Consider the following 16,026-nt stretch of genomic DNA (forward strand, 5'->3'; position numbering starts at 1 on the left):
AGTGCTTGCCTTAAGAATGAAGACCTGAGCCAGGATGTGGTGATGAATGCATTTGGATCTCTGTGAGATTAAGGCTAGCCTCGAATATATAGTGAGTTCCAGGCCAGCTGGAGCTACAGGAAGACCCTGTCTAAACAAAGAAAAGAAAAGAAAGAAAAGAAAAGAAAAGAAAAGAAAAGAAAAGAAAAGAAAAGAAAAGAAAAGAAAAGAAGACCTGAGTTCCATCCCCAGCACCAAGCATGTTAGAGACCCACACAGATCCCTGGGCCTATCCTAGTCAGTGAGCCCCAGGTCTCAGTGAGACCCTGTTCCAGAAAACAAGGTAGAGGGCTTATAAGGAACTGGAGTTGACTTCTAACCTCCAAATGTGCACACATGTGTGCATGCAAACACACATGAACACGCTCATACACACATACACACACACAAACAACAGAGAGAGACAGAGATAGAGATAGAAAGAGAACCAACATTTCACGGAGGTAGGGCCTCTTCCCCAGGGAGCAGGGCTGAGCCAGCAGGCAGCTGAAAAGTTTTTTCTTTGGAGCTTGAGCCCAGAACTCAGAGACAGGAGGCGACATCAGGTGACCAAGCCAGCACAGCAGAGCTTCAGGTCTGGTCACATGCGCTTTCTACATGTGACCCCTCTGTTCAAGTATAAACTAAATATCAGACTCCCACACTTACTCTTTGTACATATGTCCCACTGGCTTTGTATCAATGGCAAGAACAGGACCAGTCACATAATTTGTGGTTCCCAATGCAAAACAAAAGTGCAGAACCCTTCAAAAAGTATTAAGGTTTTCAGGATAGAAAAGCATTAAAGCTTCTAAACTCAGGGCCCATGTACAGATCACCAGTCTGCGAACCCTGCCCTGGTCAAAGGCTATGTCAGTGTACTTCCTATGCAGCCAGAAGACCTCATACACATTCTAGAAGCCTCCTTGGCTGGAGTCAAGGTGCCCCAGCCACAGCCAGCACTTCCACAGCCTCTGCTAAAAGCAGTCAGTACAGTAACTCCAGCTTGGAGACGGAAAATCAGCTCAGCATCCTAACACAGGTTTACCCCAGGATCAGCAGGGAACTGGCAGGGATCAGGTTGGATCTGTTTTTACAGGGGTTGTAGACACAGGCTCTGCATCCAAGAGAGAAGCTGCTTAGAACTGAGGATCTGGGATCTGTAGGTATTGTCTTTTCTCTCTCTCTCTCTCTCTCTCTCTCTCTCTCTCTCTCTCTCACTCTCTCGCTCTCGCCTCTGTCTCTTATCTTATATGTTGGCTTCAAACTCACTACATAGCCCAGGCTGCCCTCAAATTCTCCATCCTCCTGCCTCAGCCTTCCAAGTGATGGGATGACAGGTGTGTGCCATCACGCCTAGCTAGTAGCTCTGTGGGTTTCAGAAGAAAGCAAGAGCCAGGCTTTCCTGGGTGCTGTGCTTCTTCAGTACTTCTGGAGAGAAGGTTTATGTTGCTCACTCTAGTGATCTGTAATGCTGTGTGTACAGGAATGCCTGCGTTAGGTGCTTGCTGTATGTGCAGGTTGCACATACAATGTACACCTGTATGTGCTATCACAGCCCCCATGCACAGTGGAAAGATTTGCCCCCCTAACCAGTGCTGCCCCTCTTGGGTGCCCTGGCCCCTGTGATGGAGGGCATGTTCCTATCCTCAGGCATCTGCATTGGAATTCAGGCTCTTGCCAGCATGTTCCTTGCTCGCTAACTATAAACTATCTGATTTATATTCATTAACCAGTACTAGACAGCGGCAGGCACAGCAAACTTCAGCGGGGGACATGCCTCCATCGACAGGCCAACTGCATTCAGTTAATTAAGGGGCTGTAATTGTTGTCCAGGACAAGGGTCCCCAGGGCATAGGCTTTGTAAATAACTACCCTCCAGTGCCCCCACCTCTCACCCCATACACGTTCCTCCTTCCCAGGTCTCAGAAGCCAGGTAAAGGAGCTGAGGCAGAAATAGGGCTACAGAGGGTGGTACTGATAGTTTCAATGTGGGTGATGCTGGTCCTCTGTCTCTGTCCCAATCCTAGGCCCCGAGGTGGACCAGGGGGAGTCAGAGCACAAAGGAACCTGGATCTTACTGATCACACTAAGACCAGCAAGGAAAGGCTGCCACACACAAGCATGGGTGCTTACATGTGTGCACACACAGACGTCCCTCTAGGATCAATTGCTCACACTGTTTGCTCCTCATCTGTTTGCATGCCCACCTTGTGAGCTCAGGCTAGAGCTGGGTGCTGGACAGGTTCTCTGACAGCAGGCCAGGAAACTTCAGGAGTCAGGCAGAGAATTAAACAAGGAGCCATTTCACTAACTCAACAACTAGAGGGAAGGAGTTCTTATAAGCATCTAATAGAGTGGGCATGGTGGTACACTCCTGTAACCTCAGCCTCTTGGAAGATGAAGCGGGTCAAGGCCAGCCTAGGCAACTTAGTAAGATCCTAACTCAAAATTAAGAACCATAATTAAAGAAAAGGGGGACTGAGGATGTAACTAACTCACAGGTAGAGCTTTTACCTAATGGGTGCAAGGCCATGAGTTCAGTCTTCAGCACTTTGAAAAAGAGAAGGATGAGGGGAAAAATGAAGAGGTGGGGGAGAAAGAGGAGGAGGAAGAAACCAAGAAAGAAGGGGAAGAGAGAAGAGCCAGGCATGATAGTGGACGCCTTTAATCCCAGCACTTGGGAGGCAGAGGCTGGCAGATCTCTGTGAGATCAAGACAAGCCTGGTCTGCATAGTGAGTTCCATGTCAGTTGGGGAGACCCTATCTCAAACAAATAAACAAGAGAGAGAGGGGGGGGGAGAAAGAAAAGAGAAAAGAGACTGTAAGAAGAAAGTTTGTCTCCTTCAGAACTCTCAGATTATGGGGAAACTTCCAGTCTATTAGAGGAAGGATAAGTTCTTCCTCTGAGAAGTTCCTGGTCTGATATAGAGGAGGACAGGTTGTGGTTTGGGAAAATAAACGTGATAAGGGACATACACCCACAGCAAACAGTATAAATAGGTGTCACACAGGGAAACAATGATCCCTGCCAAAGCCACAAAGGCCTTTCTCAGAGGGACAGGGGTGGAGCTGGGGCCAGAGCTCTGACTCAGGGATAATCCAACTGGGAGCAGATAGATGAGCTGTACTGGAGCCTGTGGAGATGTCCAAGCATCTACTGTTTGTCAGGGACAAACTAACAAGTAGGGTTGCTGACAGGGAGCAGAGGATGGCTATGGACGTAGTTTAGTGGTATTGCATTTACCTAGCACACACAAAGCCCTGGGTTTGATCTCTAGCACCACACACACACACACACACACACACACACACACACACACAAAATTACTCAGGTCCCCTGCTCCCAGAGGACAAATAGTGGGAGATAGTGTGTGTGTTCAAATGTATGCATTGTTTGCCCATCATAGATATGCACATGTGTACTCTTGACACATGCATCTTTTCTAAGTATCCATTGAGTGCCTTTTACATTTCAAATACTCCCTGGGGCACAGGACAAAGCAATAAGTGTGATAGAAAAGGGTTTCTGGCTTCACAAAGCTTTCAGTCATCCATGTGTGTGTGTTTGTGTGTGTGTGTGTGTGTGTGTGTGTGTGAGTGTGTGTGTGTGTGTGAGTGTGTGTGTGTGTGTGTGTGTGTGTGTGTACACAGTATGTGTCCATGGCCTGTGCGCACACTTGTATGAGTATCCACACCTGGGAGACATTCCTTCATCTTTTTCAGGCCTTGAGCCACCACTCACACTAGCTTGTACCATGGAATGATTTGCCACCCACATCTTTGAAGCCATGACTACTTCCCCACCTCCACTCCTTGCTATGGAGTCAGGGAGCCTCCATAGGTTTTGTTTCCAGCCTAACAAGGTATCAGCTGCCCTTGAGTCTCTGAAAAATCACCTCACTGAATCAAATTGTTAACATGGCTTGCAAGGTTAGGATCATCTGTGTCCTTCCTCCAGCCATCCCATTTTGATCAGCTACAACCCTCAAAGTGACTTTTGACAAGATGCTCTGAAAGTGGGTCTTTCACTTGGCTCTATCTGGAGTCTAGTAAAGAAGAGAAAATAAGCTTCCCTGTCTCTCCCCCAGTCCTCCACCCCCATTCACCTATCAGCTCTTATCTGAAAGAAAAATTAGAGTGTTATTAGGAGTTTCATTAGGGGTGAGCAGGTTGGGAATGAAATTACATTTCAGCTCCTTCTCAGTCCCTGTAAGTATTAAGTGGTTTGATCAATGGTGTTCACACAATTAATTCTGCCTGATTGCAGAGTGGCTGTATCGACAGTTGGGTTTCCCCAACTTTGTCTAGCATCCGAACGTGCCTTCAAGATGTATGGAGAGGGGGTGAGGCCACTGGTAGAGCCCTTTACTAAATGCCACATTCAGCTCATTTAGAAAATATAGGTGTTATGGCAAGATTAAGTGACTGTTTCCAGACTGAAGGAGGAGAGACGACCCGCCTTCTGCCTCCTGTTTATCCACGTGACCAGCATTCTTGCAGCGGAAGTAGCTCTAGGGGTTCAGGGCTCATCCATGCCAGGCCTCTTTCCCTGAACCAGACCACACATTCTCTCTCATCTGCCTCTCCTGCACTGTCCTGAGTGTCTTCTTGTATCTTACAAATTCTTTTAATCCACTAACTGCCTGGGTCTTCTGAAGGTGTGTGTGGAGGGCAGCTTACATAACACTGTGGAACTACACTCTTACACTTTTTTTTTTTTTTGAGATTCAAACTGACCTCAAACTTGGCTATCCAGTCAAAGATGACACTGAACTTATTTTCTCTCTCTCCCTCTACCACTGAGCTACACTCCCAGTCCCTTGACTTATTTTTTAAATTTGTTTTATTTAATTAAATTTTTGGTTAGTTATTGTTATTTTATGTGTATAAGTGTTTTACCTGTAAATAAGTGTACCACATATATGCAATGTCTGTAGAGGCCAGAAGAAGACATTGGATCACCTGGAACCTGAAGTCATGGGCAGTTTTTAGCCGCCGTGTGAGCACTGGGAACCAAACCTGGGTTCTCCGAAAGAGAAGCCATTGTTTTTACAGCTTAGCCATCTTTCTAGCCCTTAATTTTTATTGTTATTATTGTTTGTTTTTAAGATAAAGCCTAATGTAGTCCAGATGGCCTTGAATTCATATATCAAAATTTTTGGTTTTGTTGTGTTGTGTTTTTTTAAGATAGGGTCGCCTGTAGCGAAGGCTGGCTTTGAACTCTTGGTCCAACTTCAGACTTGTGCCGCCAGGGCTATTAAAAGGTTATGTTTTGTTTTGCTTTGTGTGTGTGTGGTGCTGGAGATTGAACCCAGGGCCTTGTGTGTGCTAAGCAAGTACTCTGCCAAGGAGCTATATTCCCAGCCTAACCTTGAACTTCTGATCCACCTGCCTCCACTTTCAGAGTCTGGTTTGATGAAATGCTAGGGACTGAATCTAGGGCTTCATGAGTTCTAGGCAAGCACTCTACTAATTGAGCTACATCCCTAGCCCTTGTTTGTTTGTTTGTTTGTTTATTTGTTTGTCTTTTGAGACAGAGTCACTCATGTGGTCCAGATTGGCCTTGAACTTTCTATGTAGCCCAGGCTGACCTGGAATTCACAGTGTAGTCCAGGGTGGTCTCAAACTCACACCAATCCTTCTGCCTCAACCTTCCAAGTGCTGAACTCAGAGGCATGAGCCACCATGCCCAGCTTGAAAGAACGTTCCTGATGACAAAGGCAGTATTCTTGTAGCTGCTAGGGATTCTGTCCACATGACTTTTCTCTTCAAACCCCAACCCACTTCCCTACAGGAAGTCAGTGGGGTGGGTGGGTCTCTGTAGGCTTTCAGTGGCTTTCTACCCAATTTTAGGGTCAGCGTGCTTCTCTGGAGCATCTCTTGCAGGAGAACCTACCTTACAGGAGGGGAAAGTCTCAGTGTGTAGGTGACGAACATGCTGAGAAGGGATGGCAGGGCAGAGGGAGGAGGTAGGTGGATGAAGATGGTGGATGGGATGGAAGGATCCAGTTCATTCTTTGAGCCACACTGAGGGGAACAAACTGTTTGAGAACATGGCATCAGGAAAACCTCTAAAGCTGGATAAAATAGATGTCCTTTTAGCCCCTTCAGCCTATGACAAAGCAAGGCTCAGAGGTCCCTGCAACAGGAGTTGGTAACACTTCCTGAGAGGAGAGGCAGGGGAGAGCCAGCCTTGCTCCTGCTGTCGGGGCTCACTCTCTTGCCCTAGAGCTACCTCTTCTTTGGGAGAGCCTTCCTCCAGCATCAGACCCTGCCTGCACTTCTACCAGCATCCAGCACCCAGGAGGTTCCAGCCCCTTACCTGTGTCTCCCAGGCATCTCTGTTGGGCTGCTTGTCCAGGGAAGGCAGACCTAATCTCCAACCCCATTGGTGCAGCTCCAGGGGTTAGCAAAGTGCCCCAGGAGGAAAGGGACTCTGGGCTTCCTCAGCGGCAGCGTGTGTCGAATAAGAGGATCAAGTCAAGATCTTGGGACTCTTCCTGGGCAAGGAGATGTCCTTTCATCTGAAAAAGAATGAAAAGAAATGTATACTGGGACTTCTTTTCTCCTGTGTAAACCTTTACTCTTGGCCCCAGTCCAGCCACCATAATAGTCAACAACAAAGATATAATCCACAAATTTCCTATGTTCATCTAGCAGAATATATGTAGCTGCCAACAAGGTAACAGTATGAAGACGTGACTGTAATAACTGTTAAGGGGAAAATCAGGATGGAGACTGTACAAGTCCAATTTGTTGTGTGTGCAAGTGCACAGTCTATCAGGCCCTCTACTAAGCTCATCACCTTGCCAGCTCCTCATCATAATCCCGTCGAATAATATTATTATCCTCTTCTTATAGGTGGAGCTCAGAGCAGTTAGGTAACTCACCCAAGGCCACACAGCTGACACCTGGCAAAGCCAGGGCTCTGCCCCAGACACTGCCACTCCAACACCTGTGCTTTTAATCACTGCCTTAGTTTTTTAATTTTTCATTTTTTCAGTGCTGGAAATTGAACCCAGAACTTCATACATGCTAGATGAGCACTGTACCACTGAGCTATATCCTCAGCCCTTTATGTGTGTATGTGTGCACATGTGTGCATGTATATATGTCTACCTTAGGAGTCATTCCTTAGAAGCTGTCCACCTGCTTTTTATTTTTTTAACATTTATTTATTTATTTACTTAACTTATTTATTTGGCACTGGAGTATGCAGAGTTGTGGAAATCAGTTCTCTTCCACCATGTGGGTCCTGGAAATTGAACTCAGGTCATCAGGCTTGGTAGCAAGTGACTTTACCCACTCAGCTATCTTGCCAGCCCCCACCCTTTTTTTCATTTATAAATGTCATTTAAAAATTTTTTAGATATATGTGTACATGTGTGTATGTGTGTGTGTTTTGTCTGCATGTATGTATATGCACCACGTGGGTTCCTGGTGCCTGCAGAGGTCAGAAGAGGGCATTGGATTCCCTAGAACTGTAGTTATAGAAAGTTGTGAGTTGCCATATGAATGCTGGGAATCAAATCAGGATCCTCTGCAAGAGGAACTTTGTCCAGCCCCATCTTGTTTTTTGAGACAGGGTCTCTCACTGAGATTTCAGACTTGCCAATTAGGCTAGGTTGCCCTGGTCCTTTCCAATTTTTTACTTTAAAAAAAAAATTGAATCAGGGTCTTCCTAAATTGCCTAAGCTGGCTTTGAACTTTAGGTCGTCCTCCCTCGACCTCCTGAGTAGCTAGGATTCTTGGAATATGTCTTCAGGCCCGGATTACAAACTACCCTGTAACAATTTTTGTTTTGTCAGGCAATCCTTTCATTACAAAGTACTCTAATGTTTATAATTTCGTATAAAATATATTCCTTACCACTCTATGGAACACTGTTAGTAAGCCCATTTTATAAATAAAGAAATTGGAGCTCAGAGAAGTTAAAACACTTGCCCAAAGCCACACGGTTAGTCAGCAAGACTTAAACCCAGGTGTGTGCAGATGTCAATCCCGTACTTCCTCCAGGGGAGAGAAGCCAACACAGAGAGTCAAGACAGACTGAGTAGAGACCCAGCAAACCAGAGAAAGTGTGGAAAAGTCACTGGCCTCCCTCTGCATGTCTACTCAAATGGAAAGAGAGAAAAAAATCATTTTAAGTAGGTGCCTTACAGTCTTGCATTTAAGAAAAATGCATGGAATTAAGTTTCTATAAAGCTAGGAAAGCTGAACCAAACCATCATTGGTGCTTGAAATGAGATTTTATGTTTTCCTCGTTCTGGGCACAGAGCCATCAATGGTGCCACGTGCCAGGCTGCTGAGGGCCACTTGTTCGTTAGGGACACTGGGGGCTGGTGGCTGTCCGCCCAGCCTGGCCCAGCCTGGCCTTGTCCTGGTGAGTGCCAGCTGCTTGTGGTCCATCAGAGGTCCAGGGCTCTGAGAGCTGTCATAGGGGCATCCAGCTCCTTGCTGCTCCAAGTGTAGCCCCCAGACCCCAGTCCCAGCAGCCTGGGGGCTGTTAGAAGGACAGATGACCATGCTTATGTGAAATCCAACAGAGGAAGGCCAAGTCCTCAAGACTTTTCTTTCCCTGTGCCTCCCCCTCCCCCAGTCTGGGCAGCTCACAGGGAGCCTGAGAGCTGAGGCCTGCCATGTGTGGTGGGCACAGGGAAGGAAAGAGGAGGAGGGCTTCCCCACCTGATCTGCTTGAGCAGCCTGCCAGCCACAGCCAGAGAGGGTGGGGGCAGGGAAATTTGTCTCTGTCAGCAGATCTTTCTGGAAGGAGAATCAAGGTGCCCCTAGCTCCCTGCCCTCCCTCCCACATGGGAACTGAGTGTGAGAACTCTGTGTGCAGAATGGCAGGGCAGGTGGCCAAGGGCACTGGGTTCACCTTCCCGGAGGCTGGTCACTGCCCTGCTGGCCCTGTACTCCCAGAACTGGCCCCAAAGGGTGAGAGCCTGGAGCTGCTCCTCTCCAGAGCAGGTCCTCCTGCCTTTAGAGGTCTGCCTCCCCCTGCCGCACCTGCTCTTCCCTGGCCCCGTCCTGGCCACCTGGCTATAGGAACAGCCCTCCACATTCAGATCCAGCCTTCTGGCCCTCTGCAGTTCCCAGCATATCATCTCCTTAAAGAGACAGCCACTCAGTATTTCTTCCCAGGGGAGCTGCCTAGAGAACAGACTCAGAGGTTATGAGCATCGTAATGGCCAAGAGCTGTGCCCATGGTCTCCAGCCTTGGCTCATGAGAACTCTGCAGCATCTGTTTCTAAGCCCTGCTCTGCTTGTATCAGGGAGCTTGCAAGACTGATGCCTCCAGCCAAGCCCAGGCCAGCAGAGGCAGAAATTCTGGGTGGGGATTGGAATGGAGAGAAGCTGCTAGTATTTAAAAAAAAAAAAAAGTTTTTTTTGAGACAAGGTATCAGGTAGCCCAGGCTGACCTCAAACTCACTGTATAGCCAAGGATATATAGTGAACTTCTGATCCTCCTGTTTCCACTTCCTGATTGCTAAGATTACAGGTATGTAATACAATTCATGGTTTAGGTGGTGATGGGGATCAAATCCAGGGCTTCATACATGCTAGATGTGCACTGTCCCAAATGAGCCACATCCCCAGCCCAAGGCTTACTATTTCTTAAACACTGACTTCATGCAGGGACAAAGAACCAGTGAGCCAGTCTATCTCCTTCACTTTGCTGGTGAAAAGGTGTCTGTGGTCCACATAGCAATGGCAATGACACAACTGCATCCCAGAAAAGTCCTTTCTAAGAGGCCCATAGTGGATGGACCAGCACAGACCTGGCCACCTAATGGGCCCTGGGCACTAACAAGGGTTTGACTGAGGTCAAGCTCAAACATAGGTGCAAGAGAGGAAAAAGGGCCCTTTCTGCCAGGTGTGGTGGTGCATGCCTTTAGTCCCAGCACTCGGGAAGCAGAGGCAGGTGGATCTCTGTGAGTTCAAGGCCAGCCTGGTCTACATAGTGAGTTCCAGGCCAGCTGGGGCTACAGGAAGACCCTGTCTCAAAAAAGACAAAAAAGAAAGAAAGAAAAGAAAGAAATAAAGAAGAAAAAAAAGAAAAAAGAAAAAGGGCCCTTTCCCAGCCTGGCTGGGAGATCCCTTTTCTATCACCTACTGACTAAGGGTTGGATGAGGTGCCAAGCCTAGTGCCAAAGGCTCTGCCCTTCAAATGCTGTGTGACCTTGAGCAAGGTGTCAAATCTCCCTGATACTCAATTTCTTCACCTATAAAACAAGGAAAATGGTATCTAAATCACAGATTTGTGGGAAGCTAATACAGATAGGTAGTGCTCAGTAGAATGCTGCTATAGGGATGAGTGGGTAGGTGGATGGGTGGATGGATGAAGACTGGGTGGATGAATGGATAGAGATTGGATAGATGATGGACAGATGATGAATAGATAGAAGGAAGGGAAGAAGGAAGGAAGGAAGGAAGGAAGGAAGGAAGGAAGGAAGGAAGGAAGGAAGGAAGGACAAACAACTTGGCTATTCTCTGGCAGGGACATAGGTGTTCCACTTAGAAGTCTAAAGATCTGCAAACTAATCCTAAGAGAGTCTTGTTCAACCAAGACTGATGGGAGGGTGGAGGTAGGGAGGCCTGTTGTCACAGCAGGGTCTGTCCACATGGGTGAGGCCCAGGATTTCAGGCCACAGTATGACAGAATAGGTCCTTCATTCATCTTCCTTTTCCACTCTAGCAACCCTGACCTCACTGAGTGAGGGACTGGGATGTCACCTTCTCTTCACACTTCTCCTCTGCAGAAGCCGTGCAGGGCACCTACAGGGTCACAGAGATGCTGGCATGGCCAGCAATGGGGGAAGGGTGACTCTCAGGTTCCCTCTATAAGGCTATAGGAGAACAGTGAGAAGAAGTTGCTTTAGGTCTCCCTGTGGCTGCAGGCTCCAGCAAACTCCCTTCTCCACCTACCCAGCTAATTTCCTGGTTCCCAGCCATCTACCTACCCATCTGTGAGACTTCCCCTGTCATTAAAGTTGCAGTTCCTGGTCTTCCTTCCATGTCATTCCCACCCATGGATGTCACCCTGGCCTCAGTACTGACTTCCCTCACCCCAGGTGAGACTGGACAGGGTCACTCTAGTTGGCTCCATCATCCCTGCTTTGATGAAACAAGACTGTCCTGGAAGCAGACATCGAGCTGACCATCTGGGAGCACGGAGAGACAGAGAGTGTTTTCTGGGCTCTGAGCTGCCATTCTTGGGTAGGAGGGGCCCTGGCTGGCTTTCCTTCCTTGAGTAGTTACAAAAGGAGCCACTTGAACACAACCTGCCTTTGAAGCTTGCCTTTGAACCCCCTCTCCTGGGTCTGTGCCAAACATAACCTCCAGCCACCCACCAGACTCTTTGCTGCCTCTGTGCAGCTGGGGTGCCACCTGAGATCAAAGAATTCTGGCCCTTCCTTCCATGAAGTCTTTCTAGTCCCAGGTTGCAGTGACTCTCAGAGCCAGAGCTCAGTACCAAGTGTCTTCAGCAGGGTGGGTGCAGATTTCAGAGGACTGCAAATGAAACATGCTCCAAAATCTGTACTGGAGTATTGGGCTTCCATTATCCATTGGCTGTATGCTTCCATGTGGGTGGCCTCCTCCTCACAATTGTGTCCAGACTCCCGTTTTATAGATAAGGGTGCTTGGAGAAATAAAATAACTTATTCATGGGCTGGAGAGATGGCTCAGAGGTTAAGAGCACTGGCTGCGCTTGCAGAGGACCTGGGTTCAATTCCCAGCTAACAACCATCCATAACTTCAGTTCCAGGGGATCCAACGCCTTCTCTAGCCTCAATGTCCAATGTCTGTGCACATTGTACAACAAGAATACATTTACATACATGCAGGCAATACATTCATACATATAAAATAAAAATAATAAAATATTTAAATAAAATATTTTCTAAAAATATAATGTATTTGAGTAGTTAAAGGCCTTCTGATTCCCAGGGGTGCCTCCCTGTTTATAAAGTCCTATTACCCTGAAGATAGATAATGTCTAAAGGCTGACTCTGGTGGTATAACTCTGCAATCCTAGCTACTTAGGGGACTGAAGTGGGAGGATAGAAGGTTCAAGGCTAGCCTGGGCCACAGAGAGAATTCAAGGCCAATATGAGTAACTAAGGGCTAGAGATTGGCATAGAGCTCAATGGTAGAGCATTTTCCTAGCATGTGTGAGGCTCTAGGTTTTATCCCCAACACCATATATGCATGCATGCACGCACGGCACACACACACACACACACACACACACACACACACACACACAGAGAGAGAGAGAGACAGAGAGACACAGACACAGTCAGACACAGACAAGAGAGAGAGACAGAGAGAGAGAGGTTCATGTCCTTCAGAGGCCATCCCTTTCTTCTTTCTAAGTGTCCTAACTGCCTTGGGCTCCTTTACTCCTTCTAGGTGCCCTCTGGAGAATGGACAGGGTACAACCAGGTATCTACCAGGACTCAGTTTTCTTTTTCCTGCAAGCTCCTCAGAGCCTCACTTTGTCTTTGATTTTGGCAGCAAAGATTGAAGAGCTGGTGGTATAGAGCAGGGATATCCCAGTCTCACTCAGTTCTTTCAGGTGATAGACCAGTAGGAGACCAACCCCCCCCCCCACCCAGAACTCAGCTTCTTCTCAGGAGAGATGCAGGGGGACCCTCCCCCACTCCTGTGCCTCTCACCTGACCCCTCACAGGCCCCTGCTTCCTCTTTTCCTCCCACCACCTCACCTCATCTCCTGGCCCCTTACCTCGCTCCAAACTACCTGATCAAAGGCAAGAATCTGGGAGTCATTAATGACCTCCTTCTCCTCCCTCCCTCTCCCTTCCCTACCCACTCTGCCCTTCCTGCCAGGCCATAAATAACTCTTTCCCCAGGGGGAACCATGATGGGTGGGAGATGGAAGATCCTGCATCAATTCCCTGGGTTTACTGAGCAAGCGGAGGCAGAGGGCGGGGGGGAGAGACAGAGACAGAGACACAGAGAGAGCTGAATTGAAGTCAGGGTAATCCTTAGACCTCTGCACACCTAACAATGAGGAGATTTTATTTTCTCCCCCAGTGAAAGTGTCTGTAAATAGTGATGAGATTGTGCCATAAAACAGAACTCACACAAATCAACACTGCCTGCTAGAATTTTCTGCAGGATAGGCATGTTCTGGGTTTGAGCTGTCCAACACAGCAGCTGGGAGCCATGTTTGACTATCAAGGACACTTATGGTGGTCAATGTGACCAATGAGATGAAATTTTGGTCTTACTTTAATCAATGCAAATGGACATTTATACAGCCACACATGGTCAGTAGTTGCCCTGCCCAGAGCACTAGGCTAAAGTAATGCTTAGTTTTCCACTTTTAGACTTGTGGTTAAGTTCTCTGAAACTGAACTTATTGTCTTATTTTGGTTTCGATTTTGATTTTGTTTTAGAGATGCCCTACCACATGGAGCTGTATTGAGTAAACTTGCCCATCTAGAACTTACTTGAGTCTGTAAGAAGTAACAAATGGCACAAAGAAAATTCCTTGGGCATCTAGCATGGGATAGGAGGGTATGCAAGGGAGACTTTCATGGAGGGACAATGAGGTGGCCTTGGAGAGTCTGCACAGGTCAGGTAAGTGAAGAAGGGCATCCCAGACAGTGGGAACAGTGTAAGCAAAGGCGCAGAGGTGGAGATGCTAGACCTGTCCAGAACCCATGACCAGTATTCAGGATGTACACAGGCCCAGGAGCAGAGAAAGATGTATCAGGCCTGTGAGCTTCTCTCTCTCTCTCTCTCTCTCTCTCTCTCTCTCTCTCTCTCTCTCGCAACAGGGTTCCTGTAGCCCCAGCACAGTTGGAGCTCACTATGTAGACCAGGCTGGCCTTGAAGTCACCTGCTTGTCTTCTGAGTGCTGAGATTAAAGGCGTGTGCTGCCATGCCCGCTAGAGCTTCCGTCTCTTTCACCTTGTCATACTCTGGCCTTTTTCAGTTTTTGCTGTTGGCGGAGGCCTGTCTGAAGCAGTGGGGTGGGAGGAAGGAGGACAAAGTAAGGAAGACGTTCAAGTGCTTCTCGGCCGGGAGAACTAAACAGTGATGGACAGCCCCAGTCTCCCCATCATCAACTTCTCTGGCAGAGACACCTATAGGGCTGGAAGATGCTGTCTGAGGTCACATAACATCTAAAGCCAAAGAACCTTAGTGCTCCAAACTCCCCATCATGAGATTTACCTTAGATCCTCAGTGACAGTCCTTTGTTCCAAGAGGTAGTGAGGAAGAAAGCACCTGCCCCCGGCCCACAGTAAGTATTTGGGAATTAGAGAACCAGGAAATACAAATGGCTGCAGATTAATATGATGAACAAAAAAATAATTTGAGGGACCAGTAAGGTGACTCAGTGGATGAAGGCACTTATCACCAAGCCTATCTCAGTCCAATCCCTGGAATCCACATGATAGAAGGAGAAAGCCAACTCCTGAAAGTTGTCCTCTGACCTCCAAAGGAATGCTGTGGCACATGCACACCCTCAAACATATACACATACAGTAATAAAATTTAAAGATAATAATAATTTGGCAGAAAGTTGACAAAAGAGGAAATTAAAGTGAATGATCAAAAAATAAGAAAAGACTATCAACCCCACTAGTAATAAAGATAACATAATTTAGACAACAGTGAGACCTCACTTCACATTCATTAGATTGAAAAAATTAAAAGTCTGGCAATAGGCACATATTGATGGGGAAGTAGAACAACCTAACTCCATTAAGAGGATCATTCAAGGCTGGAGAGATGGCCCAGTGATTAAGAGCACTGGCTGCTCTTGCAAAGAACCCAGGTTTGGTTCTCAGTACCTACATAGCAGCTCACAACTGTCCATAACTCCAGTTCCAGGGGAATCTGATGTCGGGATTGGATGCCCTCTTCTGGCCTCTGTGGACATTTCACACATGTGATGCACACACATACATGCAAGCAGGCAAAACACTCATACACATAAAATAAAAATAAGTAAATCTTTTTTTTTAAGGAGGGCCATGTATGATTAGGCAGAGTATAAACCAAATCAGTACTATTCATTTTAAATGTATGTGTTATTTTTCAGTTCTGGGGATCAACTCTAAGGCCCTCATGCAGTCTAGGCAAGCACTCTACCACTGAACTACATCCCCAGACCCTCTTTTCTTTCTTTTGTTTTGTTTTTAAATTTTGAGTTGGGATCTCACTAAGTTGTGTAGATGGCCTTGAACTCGCTCTGTAGCCTAGAGAGGCCTTCAAGTTCTTCCTCCTCAGCCTCCTGAGTAGCTGAGACTACAGGCCTAGGCCACCAAGCCCAGATCAATACTGCTTCTTCTCAGAGGTCATTTGCCAATATCTCATATACTGTTGGTATCGAACCCTATGGTGAAACAACATTGACTCTAGACTTGGTATTGTGACTTGCTTTGGCCAATGGTTATTAGCAAGAGAGAGGCAAGGAGAGGGTATGCTTTTTTATTTTTATGTGTGTACAAGTATACATGTGTGCGTACATGCCAGTGTGTGTGCATATGGACGCCAGAGGTTGGTGGTGGTTGTCTTCTTTGATTACCCTCTATTTTTGATGCAGAGTTTCTCATTGAACCTGGTACTCACCAATTGGCTAGACTGTCTGGCCAGTGAGTTTCAGGGATCTGCCTATCTCCCCCACCTGTTTTATGAAGTTTTGTGTATGAGACAGGGTATTGTTATGTAGCCAGGGCTGACCTCAAACTTTTTTGTTCTATTTACTTGGGGTTTTTGTTTTTTGTTTTTTGTTTTTGAGACAGGATTTCACATAGCGGGGGATAGCCTCAAATTCACTAGATAGTTGAGGATGGCCTTGAACTTCTGATTCTCCTGCCTCCACCCCTAAACACTGGGATTCTGAGTGTGTGCCACCACACTCAGTGCAAAAAAAAAAGAGGTTTAATAAGCACTTGCACAGAGTGACCTTCACCCTGGGGAGTACTGCCTCTCAGAAGCTGGGAGGAAGCCCAAACTGCATGC

Source organism: Nannospalax galili, unplaced genomic scaffold, assembly GCF_000622305.1.
Source record: "Nannospalax galili isolate Female #2095 unplaced genomic scaffold, S.galili_v1.0 scaffold1430, whole genome shotgun sequence".
Taxonomy (NCBI): domain Eukaryota; kingdom Metazoa; phylum Chordata; class Mammalia; order Rodentia; family Spalacidae; genus Nannospalax; species Nannospalax galili.